The sequence below is a fragment of the Anguilla anguilla genome, chromosome 5, assembly GCF_013347855.1.
Source record: "Anguilla anguilla isolate fAngAng1 chromosome 5, fAngAng1.pri, whole genome shotgun sequence".
In the NCBI taxonomy this organism is placed as follows: domain Eukaryota; kingdom Metazoa; phylum Chordata; class Actinopteri; order Anguilliformes; family Anguillidae; genus Anguilla; species Anguilla anguilla.
In genome coordinates, this window is record NC_049205.1 from 57,267,991 (window position 1) to 57,278,279 (window position 10,289).

Sequence of the window (10,289 nt, forward strand, 5' to 3'; positions counted from 1 at the left end):
ATTATTGTTGTTGTTGTTGTTGCTGTTTCCATTATAGTTGTTCAAATCATTCTAATAATTATCATCATCAATGTTCGTTCACTCGTGAAATCAAAATGATCACTCAGTTACATTCACTACGATGTCACTCATCTCTCTCTATATATAGGCTATCTGTCTCTCTACTTCGTAAGTATTTGCGTGGGTGGAACAAGTAAACTCACTCTCGGCGTGGAGAAGCCAGCTTGATTTGTGTTAGAGAGTAAACGATGGAGTTTGTTCGTAGTGAATTAGTAGTCAGTAACGTAGCGACACAGAGGAGCCAATGAGGCTGTCACCTCGTGTGTCTGAGCTGTCGAGAGAGAGAGAGAGAGAGAGAGAGAGAGAGGGAGAGAGAGAGAGAGGTTCGGAGCGCTGGAATACGCATCTCCAGATTGTTTTAAACGCACACAGAAGGCTGCAGAGCGGGTAGAGGAGAGAGGTTGCACACCAGACCCAACCGTCGGCTTTATAAAAATAACCAAAAGAAGAGATGAGAACAAACAAAAGACAACACATATGAGCAACAACTCAAGGTAAACGCAAAGGTGCATTCGATGCCATTTTTTGGCTAGAATGGTATACTTCATTCGCAGCTGACTGTTGAATGAGCATTCGTTGTAGCCTGAAAAGTGGATTGGTTGGCAAAGGCAACCCCGGACGCGTAGTCTATATTACTGAATTGACCTTTTTTTTTAAATCAAGCTCGAAAATATTGTCTTTTGGCGGGAAACCATATTTTTTTGTGGATGTACAACGACTGATTTTGTCTAGTTTGGACTGGTTTTTTATTCAAGCTTCCCAAGTGATGAGGTGCTGAACTGATATCATCGGAGGACCGACCCATACCAAAATTAATTGCGTTCGTTGACGTCGGAAGAAGCACCGCTGCAATCGATGTGGGATCGTAGCTTTGGGTTCCTTGATAAGACAAAGAAAAGGTATTAATTTTATATTTTAAAGTGACTTGGTCGGGGCGAGTCGCGGTTACAGTGAACGCGCTGTTACTATATTTCCTTCTGCCCTAAGCCGCGTGCTTTCCCCGTACACCCTTTTTTTTAGTCTTTCGGCGCCGCAGTATAATCTACGAAAAATGAGGCACAAAGGAAAAGGTCAAACTTAAAAGAAGACAAAAACGAAGATAAAATTCAAGGAAAATGTGTTGATTCTTTTCAACAAATTCAGCTGTCGTTTTTCAATTTTAAAACCGGAAAAGGAAAGTAAACCAAAGACTGATTTATTCCCGTGGAACCATCTCAAAAAGTTCTGGCTTTCCGAGACAAAAGCATCTCCCAGTCATTTAGCTGGGAAGTGAATTACCTCATAATTTATTTTATCGAAGTCAAGTCAACATCGCTTTAAATCCAAAGGAGACAAGTATTTTTTCTCTCACTGTTATACTGTGCAAAGTTTCGAACTGCGAAAGGAGTTTTCTTTTTTATCTACAGAAAAAGAGCAGAGCTAGCACCTTTAAATGGTGTTCAATAATTCTTGAGGCTTTATCCTTTTTTTCCTCCTCCAAATATTTAGGATTGGGGTATTGTGATCGCCGTTTTGTTGTTTTTATGTGGATTATCGTTGCTGCAGTTACCTCAGACTGACCTCGACCTTCACAAAGTAAGTGCAGTATTTTGTACGGGTTATATTATTATGCGTGGTCCTTTATTACAGCACGAGTCTATTTGTGTGTGCGCGCGCGCGTGAAGGTGAACATATTGTTACGATCTCTCACAATATGAAAAGACAAGGGAAACTAAGTGAGTCGTATATTACTCTGATTTATGCTATATATGTTATGCGTAAAATAGGCGTAGCCGCGTTGACACATTTTAAAAATTGGTCTTGAATTTGAAATTGTTTACACGAGAGCTGCATTTTAGTATTGCTATTCTTTCGAACGGACGAGATAGTAAGAGAATACATTATAAGCCGAATTTGGCTTGGAAACTTAGTTTCTTTGTTTTCATTCAGGGAATGGTTATATGAAAGGTAAATTCAGCCCGCTTCTCGGCCATGCTACTCTCTCAGTTTGGACATAACTGCAGCAACACTGTCACAACAATAGGCAATGCATAACAACTGGCCATTCCTGCAATAGCTATTGTTGATATGTAAGCACGTGCCTTAGCGGTGCTTTGTTGCGGGTGATCCGCCACGCCTCCGCACTGTCAAGTTTTCTGCACTGTCAGCTCTTTTTAAGTGGACTTGTGAAGAATTTACATTTGCATGCTCCCACTGCTCAGTTGTCACTTAAACTGACTTTGACAGTTACGTGAATTGTACATTACCTGCGCACTGCTGCCTTGCGCAACCATCCCGGTAACACTCAGTGGTGCAGTCCCACACTGAAACAAACTTGTAATGTACTAGTGCTGTGGTACCATTCGTTCGGCCGTACTTGCAACTGGACTGTTTACGTGGACAGTTGTTCACGTCAACAGACAGAAGGGGAGGGGGGCTTCACGACAGACACATAGCCGCGCTATTATTTTTAGGAAGTACAATGACAGGCCTTGTGGCATCTGTTGAATTTCATTTTCGCAAACGTTTCAGAATGTGCAAAAAAGGGAAAAAGAACTTTGCCAGGTTAAAACGCCATTCATACTTATTACAACATTGTAGTAAAATGAACGACGCGGTAGCAACGTATTTGGAACATGCTTAATGCCCACCCCACAAACCACAACTTTTTAGCTACTTTGTAAATATGTCTAGATATCAGATATATCATATATACATTTTTTCCATCTGAAAAACGTTTTTAGACCCCAAAGAAATAGGACGTTCACATCTTTACGCAACGTAAACGTTTTTAAAATGCGGTTTGTTGCCCCATCGCTCAAAATGCATTTAACTTTGTGTAGAATGTGGTACTCCGTTTGAACTCGAGAAAGCGTAACAGCGACGGTTAAAAAGGGTGTTAACCATACTGTGCCCTGGTAGTAGGCCGTTGCAATAGCCAACATGATGCACCCATTTGACAAACATGAAAGTACGAGCAGTGCTGGAGCAGATATCAAACGGCTCGTAAAAAACCTGGCAAATCTTTGCTTTGCTACCCGCGAGACATAAAATGCAGCGCGTGCTTCTGAAGTCTAGCCACCGCGAGAATACTGGCTGGTCCTTTTAAGGCGGTTTTCTGAACCTCGGCTGATAAACTCCCCAATCATATCTCTGTCATGTCGATCAATGGATGTTGGCTCTCAGTACCGAATGTAATATAGATGTTTCCGTATGGGGATTACAGTTCGAGGGAAGAGTTCGTGAGAGGGGGAATTAAATGATGAGATCACCGGGGAAGGCTGCACATTTATAGGTTCACGGTTGTTCACCTGCTCACTCAGCCCGCGTCTCTTTTTATGGCTACAGCTGGAACAGCGAGAAAAAAACTCCCAGCCTCAAGTGCAGGCCGATTGGCACAAGCCTATTGCGGAAGAATATTTTGGCTCCAACTCTATACGTTTGGCTCCCAACTCTATATTTTTTTATATCCTTCCATGTTTTTTATGTTCGTGTCAATGCTTTAAAACATCACAGGGAAAGCCCGGAAAATTCTTATGACAAAGCAGATTTTAAAACATTATTTATGCAGTATATTGCAGCTGTTATACAGGAATTAGCGTATTGCATCACCAGGACAGGACAGAACTAGTCCGCCTACTCCCTCACCTCACAGTACAGATCTCCACTATACCATGGCAATAGTCCAGTTTCTGTACAGTACGCACGCTCTTTGATTTCAGCCGGTTCCCATTTTCAGAAGCATAACAGTGGTACCCAGCTGTGAGTTAACTATGTCAAAAACATACGAATTATTATTATTTTTTTAAATGGGCCACCTTCGTGCGGTTGCTTGAACCATGAACATGAACCCATTTTGGGTTCACTGCGAGAACAGCGCTATATTGTGCTGCCGTATTCACGCCAGACATTTCGGTGTGTTCACCGCTAAATGGGACCCAGCTGCAACACCATTAGCAAAACCAGCCCTCCTAATACGAAAATAAGAAAGAGAAAAAAGTGGATGCTCTCAACTGTCTTGTCTAACTGGTAGCCAACAGCATTTCCCACTTTATCTTAACAATATATATATATATATATATTATATTTTCCTCTCTTTCAATTGCAGCAATAAAACATTGAGTATTTTTCCCTCCAGGGCATGAATTAATAATTTAATTGGCACTGGTAAAGCAGGGCTGAATTATTGAATAGTAGATAATGGCCGTGGTTGCGCGCGGGAGGTCTAAAGGTGAGACTGCGGTGTACCGTCCATCACCGGTGTGCACCGCATTACCGCCGGAGTCTGCCGCTATTAAAGTCAGATGTCCCCGATTCATCATTAAGTGCGGCCTCTTAAAAAGAAGCCCATTCATTATCCAATGATAGTGTTTATACAGTTTGTCTTCATACCTTCAACCCTTCGTACCAGACTTCGTATGAGATGTCTGCCGCTGTTTAATATCCGGACTGAAGATACCGCAGCTCTCGAAAGGGAGTGATGCTGCTCAAGCCGCAAGCCAGTTGGGATGGGGGGGGGCTGTTGTGGAGTAATGGACCCTTTTAGAGTGTGCAATCCTTCACACCAGGCAAAGGGGGACCACCAAGACCAGCTCCCAACTGCATTAAAAGAATCGCCGTGGAAACTTTAGCCGGAGGGGGGGGAGGGGGGGGGCTGTGCAAGAGTACTGCTGGGAATTAAGAGTAAAGAAAGCTTATTTACCGAATTTTCTGAATGTAAATGCTGATGGGGATTAAAGCTGATGTTATTATGTGTGCACGCTGTGCCCAGCTTAATGAATTGTGTGCAGTCGCATATTATTTGAACGAATGTAGCTGGCAAAGTATTATTGGGCTACCGTGTGGTCTGTCGTGCAGTGATATGATGACTGTGTATTTGAATGGCAGACCAGGAACAGCTGTAGCCCATTAAAGCAACAGGATAAAACGTATAACGTTCACCTCTCAGATGTGCGACCATATACATTTGCTTATCGACTACAGGTACAAATTCTGCATGGGTCATAAGACAACACAATTGTGTGTAACCGCACTTGTCCATTCACATATCCCTAAATGCTGATGGATATTACAGCAGAATAGCTGTCGGGTGCAGCGCAGTAAATCTACCGATTGGTCCGTAGATGTTGTGTAGCGCTTTTAATACATCCACATGTAGAGTAAAAGATGGCCGGCATAGCATGGTAGTCATGGTCACAGCGGGGTTCAGTGTCTCTTTAGGCCTTTAGAGGACACGTACCGACCTGGTACAAATGCAGTGGAGTCGCTGTGGAAGCTTAGCCTAGCGGCTATTCAGCGCGATGAGGCAATGCTTGTAATGAGCTCTGGTTTGTCAGGCTGGGTGCTCAAGGGTATCACCCTGCAGGAGAAACAGGGACAACGGTGTGTGTCGGGGGGGGGGTGTTGGGGGAGGGGAGGGGGGGGGCAGAAGGGTGGTGGGGGGGGGGGGGGGGGAGGGTGGTGTAATTATTGTAATTTGAGTGGTGGAGGTGCAGATGAAGTTCTCTGTTTTCTAATTAATTTGTGGAGCAGATGGCGGCTGAGGTGGGATGTGGGGGCGGTGATGGTGGAGGTGGTGGGGGGGGGGGGGGGGGTACGTGGTAGTGGAGAGGGGGAGGGTTGGTCTGTAAGTGTGAGGGTCAGCTGGACCACAGAAATACAGCAACACCTGGATGTGGGTCTGGCTGGATTATGATTATCATCGTAAGGGCTTTTAGTTTGGATTGTGTATATTTGTGTTGGGGGGTGGGCGTGGATTTTTGTCCAAACCACCCCTTTGCCCATCCCCCCTTAACAGTGCCTTATGGTAACGGCGCAATATTAAAATGTTGGAAACATTTTAAAGATTCTCAGATTCCCTATAGGTGGTATCATGGCTGACATATAGCTTGGTTTGCAATTGCTGCAGCCCCAGTTCTGATCCCACTCTGGGAGAACCCTGATCTCAAATCTGCTTTGCACCCCTTCGTGTTGTTCTGAGACCAGCAGCCGTAATCAGACTGCTTGTCCGCACACTTCGTTTGATCGAAAATTCAAGGGATGGAAAATGAACGGGCGAAGGTGCGGTAGGAACATGAAGGGAGAGGGAGGTTAAAAAAAGAGGACCTTTCTCCTCCGGTAGGGCCCTGGAGAGCAGCACCGAGGAAGCGAGGGAGATCGGAGACGGAGTGTAGCACAGTGGGTAAGGAACTGGGCTTGTAACCGAAAGGTCGCAGGTTCGATTCCCGGGTAAGGACACTGCCGTTGTACCCTTGAGCAAGGTACTTAACCGAAATTGCTTCAGTATGTATCCAGCTGTATAAATGGATACAATGTAAAAATGCTATGTAAAAAAGTTGTGTAAGTCACTCTGGATAAGAGCGTCTGCTAAATGCCTGTAATGTAATGTAATGTAATGTAATGGAGAGCCCGCAAAGTCACGGTGAAAAGCCGAACGCGTCTTGGACAGGAATCTGGCTGGAGAGTGAAACCCCAGGAGTTCCTTGTGCCCAAGCCTGCACGTGTGGCCGTTTGTCTGGCTGTGCGGCTGGCCTAAGCCCTAAAAACACCATGCCATTGTGCTGCTGGACTCCTGCAGCTCATATTAAGAACGGTGGATAAATAAAAACTATGCGCATCTTCCCCGGGCCTTCGGGTTGGAGAACAGGCAGGGGAGAGCACGCACGGGAGAGGCTCTGTCTAAGCCTTTCTGCAAGGCCCGCCTGTTCTCCGACCTCCAGGCCCCGGGGAAGATTCACATTGTTTTTATTTATCCACTTTGCTTAATAAGAGCTCCAGGAGTCTGGCGGCATAGATTATTCGACCATTAGCAGTCAAAGAAAGCACCGGGATGCCAGATAGAGTCTGGCGTGGGCAGATTAATTACCCTGAAAGTGACTTTTGGAAAGGGGTGAATGAGAATTGCGGTCCCCTTTGGTTTATGAGGGAGAGACTTAAAAGCCATGCTGGGAAAAAGGGGCTGGCTTCAGCAGCAGAAAAATCAGTAATTTTTTAGAGAACTGGAGAGCTGTGAGTGTGTGTGTGCGTGTGTGTGTGTGTGTGTGTGTGTGTGTGTATGTGTGTGTGTGTGTGTGTGTGTGTGTGTGTGCGTGTGTGTGTGTGTGTGTGTGTGTGTGTGTGTGTGTGTGTGTGTGTGTGTGTGTGTGTGCGTGTGTGTGTGTATGTGTGTGTGTGTGTGTGTGTGTGTGTGTGTGCGTGTGTGTGTGTGTGTGTGCGTGTGTGTGTGTGTGTGTGGGTGAGTGATTGAGAAATAGATCGAGAGAGAGGTAGAGACCTGAGAACTGCCCAGACGAGAGCGAGACGAGTCTGTGAGTGACTCCGTTGGCTGTATTACATGTATTAGGGATTGTTATTTGATAGGCACTCACAAGCACCGCGGTGAAGTTGTGCCGTTTCCCGTGGAAACAGATACACCGCCGCCTCCTCCGTGGACAACGTGGGCTTCCACCGGGTGACATCGCCCGCGTTCGCTTCGATTCGGAGTCAGGGGCGGACGTCCTGCGTGAGGCAAGGGACGGTTCTCAGTGATCTTGTGTGACGTGAGAACCCGACCTCTCTCACCCCCCCAAGGGTGCCAGTGACCAAAAAATAAATAAATAAAAATTTTAAAAAACCCTCCAGGGTTCGCGGGGCCGAGCGGTCAGTGAGCGGTCAGCGAGCGGTCAGTGAGCGGTCAGTGGCACTGGCTCCATCCTGTTTATCCCACCGAAACGACGCTGGGAGAGGCTCCGCCGCCGAGCGGCGAGCTTGGGCTTCCGCCACATGTGTTCGGCGTTCCTGCGACACGGTCGGCTCCCGGGGGGGAAGGGGAATGCCGGAGCGTCGGGAAGCCCGACCGGCCTCCAAACATCTGGTCAAATGAGAAACACATGGTGGGTTAGGGTTAGGGTTAGGGTGGGCCACAGTGTGGGAGCTGAGAGTTAGCTGCATGGGACCCGGCCGCACACACGGACAAACACACACACACTCACACACACACACACACACACACATACGCGCACACATACACTCACACATACGCACGCACACACACACACTCACACATACGCACGCGCACACAGTCACACACACACATACGCGCGCACACACACACATACGCACGTTCTCCCTTTCACCCATGAAAACACACGGTCCACAACTGTTGCTTTCTCTCTCACACACACTGTACACATTCATACACAAGCACACACACAAACTGTAAACACGACAACACGAGATAAATGAGCCTTTTGTATCTGTCTGTACAGTCTGTGTGCGGCTAGGTAGTTGCAGCTGCATCTCACCCTGGCTAAGAGTTTATTAGCTAATAGAAAAATGTAAGTCTTTACAAAATGTCTTTGCGGTGACAGGTTACAGAAACATATTTCTGCTGTTCAGAAAAACATATTTTTTTGATTACTTTATAACCGGTAACTGGTATGGTTTTTTCATTTGTGATCTGACTCAAACATTCTTTCTTGTGATTAAAAAAGTATTTTAAATGTGTGTTTACAAGAAAAACAGGCAGAAAAATAGCATACTTGTACTTGACAATGATTATCGTGGACTAAAATTTTGCACAGCATATGAGAACAACAGAAGAGAAGAGAAAATGTGTGTTTCCTACAAATCAAGTGTCTTGTCCGTGGCATCGGGCATTCAATTAAAAACGAATTAGGCCTACGCTTATATGCTTATGTCAGCCTGTGACACGGCAGAAGAAAGGAACAGCGACTTGTCATAAAGCAAGTGGCGATTCTGACAAACAGAAAACCAATGGAATAGCCCCTGCTGGTGCTGGTTTTGATCAGACGCCAGTGAAAATGGTATCGCCGCTTCCCACATTGATATAATGAGTTTCTTTCGTGTCCCCGTCCCGCTCAGATTGGAACGGTCCTCAGTGTTCTGCAGCGCCGCCTGCCCGCCCGCTATCAGAGACGGACGCTGACGTCGCGAGATGCAGCTGAAATGATTAACCGAATTGCGGTCTTCCCGACAATGGATTTTAACGTCATTTGCGAACACTCGACAGAGGCGGGGATTGCCGAGCCGAACGGGAGGACGTTCCCGCCACTTATTTGCGAAATTAAAAGCCGTTATCTCCCGGAAACAGAAGTGCTACAACGCGACTGTTTCGCCATTAGAATGGGCTTTTAGCCCGGCGGCGTTCTTCGTCACTCAGTTATAGAGACCTTAATCTATGCTATAAGGCCCACTTCACCCTCTGCACTGATAAGTTCCTGAACTGCAGCTTCATGATGACTGGGATTACTTTGCGTACAAAACGCTATACAATGTAAATTGAATGTGTGAAGATTGCTTTGGTGCTTTAAAAAAAAGAAAGGCATTTGTTCCCTGAGGAATGCCAGTGTACAGTTGCTTTAGGGAGGTTTACACAAGCTTGACAGCTCAGAAAAGCCTGGTTGAGAAAAAAAGAAAAAAAAAGCAGGAGACACAAAGATGGACATTGAGGCTTGGAGACATACTTCACAGAAATGCCATTCCGTGTAAACAGACGTTTAGAGCGGTGTTGTTTTTTATCAGCAGCAATGAGAGGCGAAGAAGATGACATACTGGAGGGAGAGAGAGAGAGAGAGAGAGAGAGAGAGAGAGGAGTGAAATGTTTATGAGAGAGAGCTGAAGCAGCAGGGGCGTTTGGGAGTATAAACACAGACTCGCAGAGACTGGACCCACAAAAGGCCACTCAGCAGTTACTCAATCCTTCTGCTCACGGCAACTCTCCCATATCTGCAGTCGTATTCAAACCAAATGTTAAACCAACTGTCATTTACAAAGATAAAACTCTCACACGTGTATGCAGTATAAGGGAAAACATAAACGATTTAGACGAAAGGTACTGGATTCGTAATACGCTGGTGGAAGTGGTTCAGTGTTTGGTTTAGATACAGGCCATGGAGAAATCCAGCATTGGCAGGATGATTTAATTTCCCCTCTTGGACAAAGCATAGACACGGAAAGCTATGAATTAACCCTCATATGGCCCCAGGGGAGCTTAAAAAATAATCCAGTGCATTTACGTACACTTCACTTCCCTCGTTCCACACTTTATCTTTACCATTGGCTATAAAAAATAAAAAATAAATAAAATACTGTGTTAATTACAGCGGGTCATTTTAATTAGCCTCTCATTAAAATCAATTACTTTGCCAGTCACAGGCCCGTCTGTACGACCTCACCTCCTGCGCCTTTTGTACAGGAAGGGAAATGGCGGCGGTGTTGGCGGCGGCTTCCAGCCGTCAGCCCGAAGCCTC

The 10,289-nt window shown here is 45.8% G+C and overlaps 1 protein-coding gene across 8 annotated transcripts in view; it reads left to right on the plus strand.

The window, feature by feature from the left end:
* The window catches only part of cbfa2t3 (CBFA2/RUNX1 partner transcriptional co-repressor 3), a 57,387-nt gene that overhangs the window by 8,146 nt on the left and 38,952 nt on the right, over nucleotides 1-10,289 (plus strand). Inside the window, exon 1 of one of the 8 annotated variants that reach the window (XM_035418096.1) lies at nucleotides 83-1,635. The exons of 6 other annotated variants lie outside the window; for them this stretch is intronic. The gene's annotated coding sequence lies outside the window, so the exon portion shown is untranslated. Of the gene's footprint in view, nucleotides 1-82; nucleotides 1,636-10,289 lie in introns of those variants that run through there. One more of the 8 variants, XM_035418097.1, reaches the window with a different exon arrangement.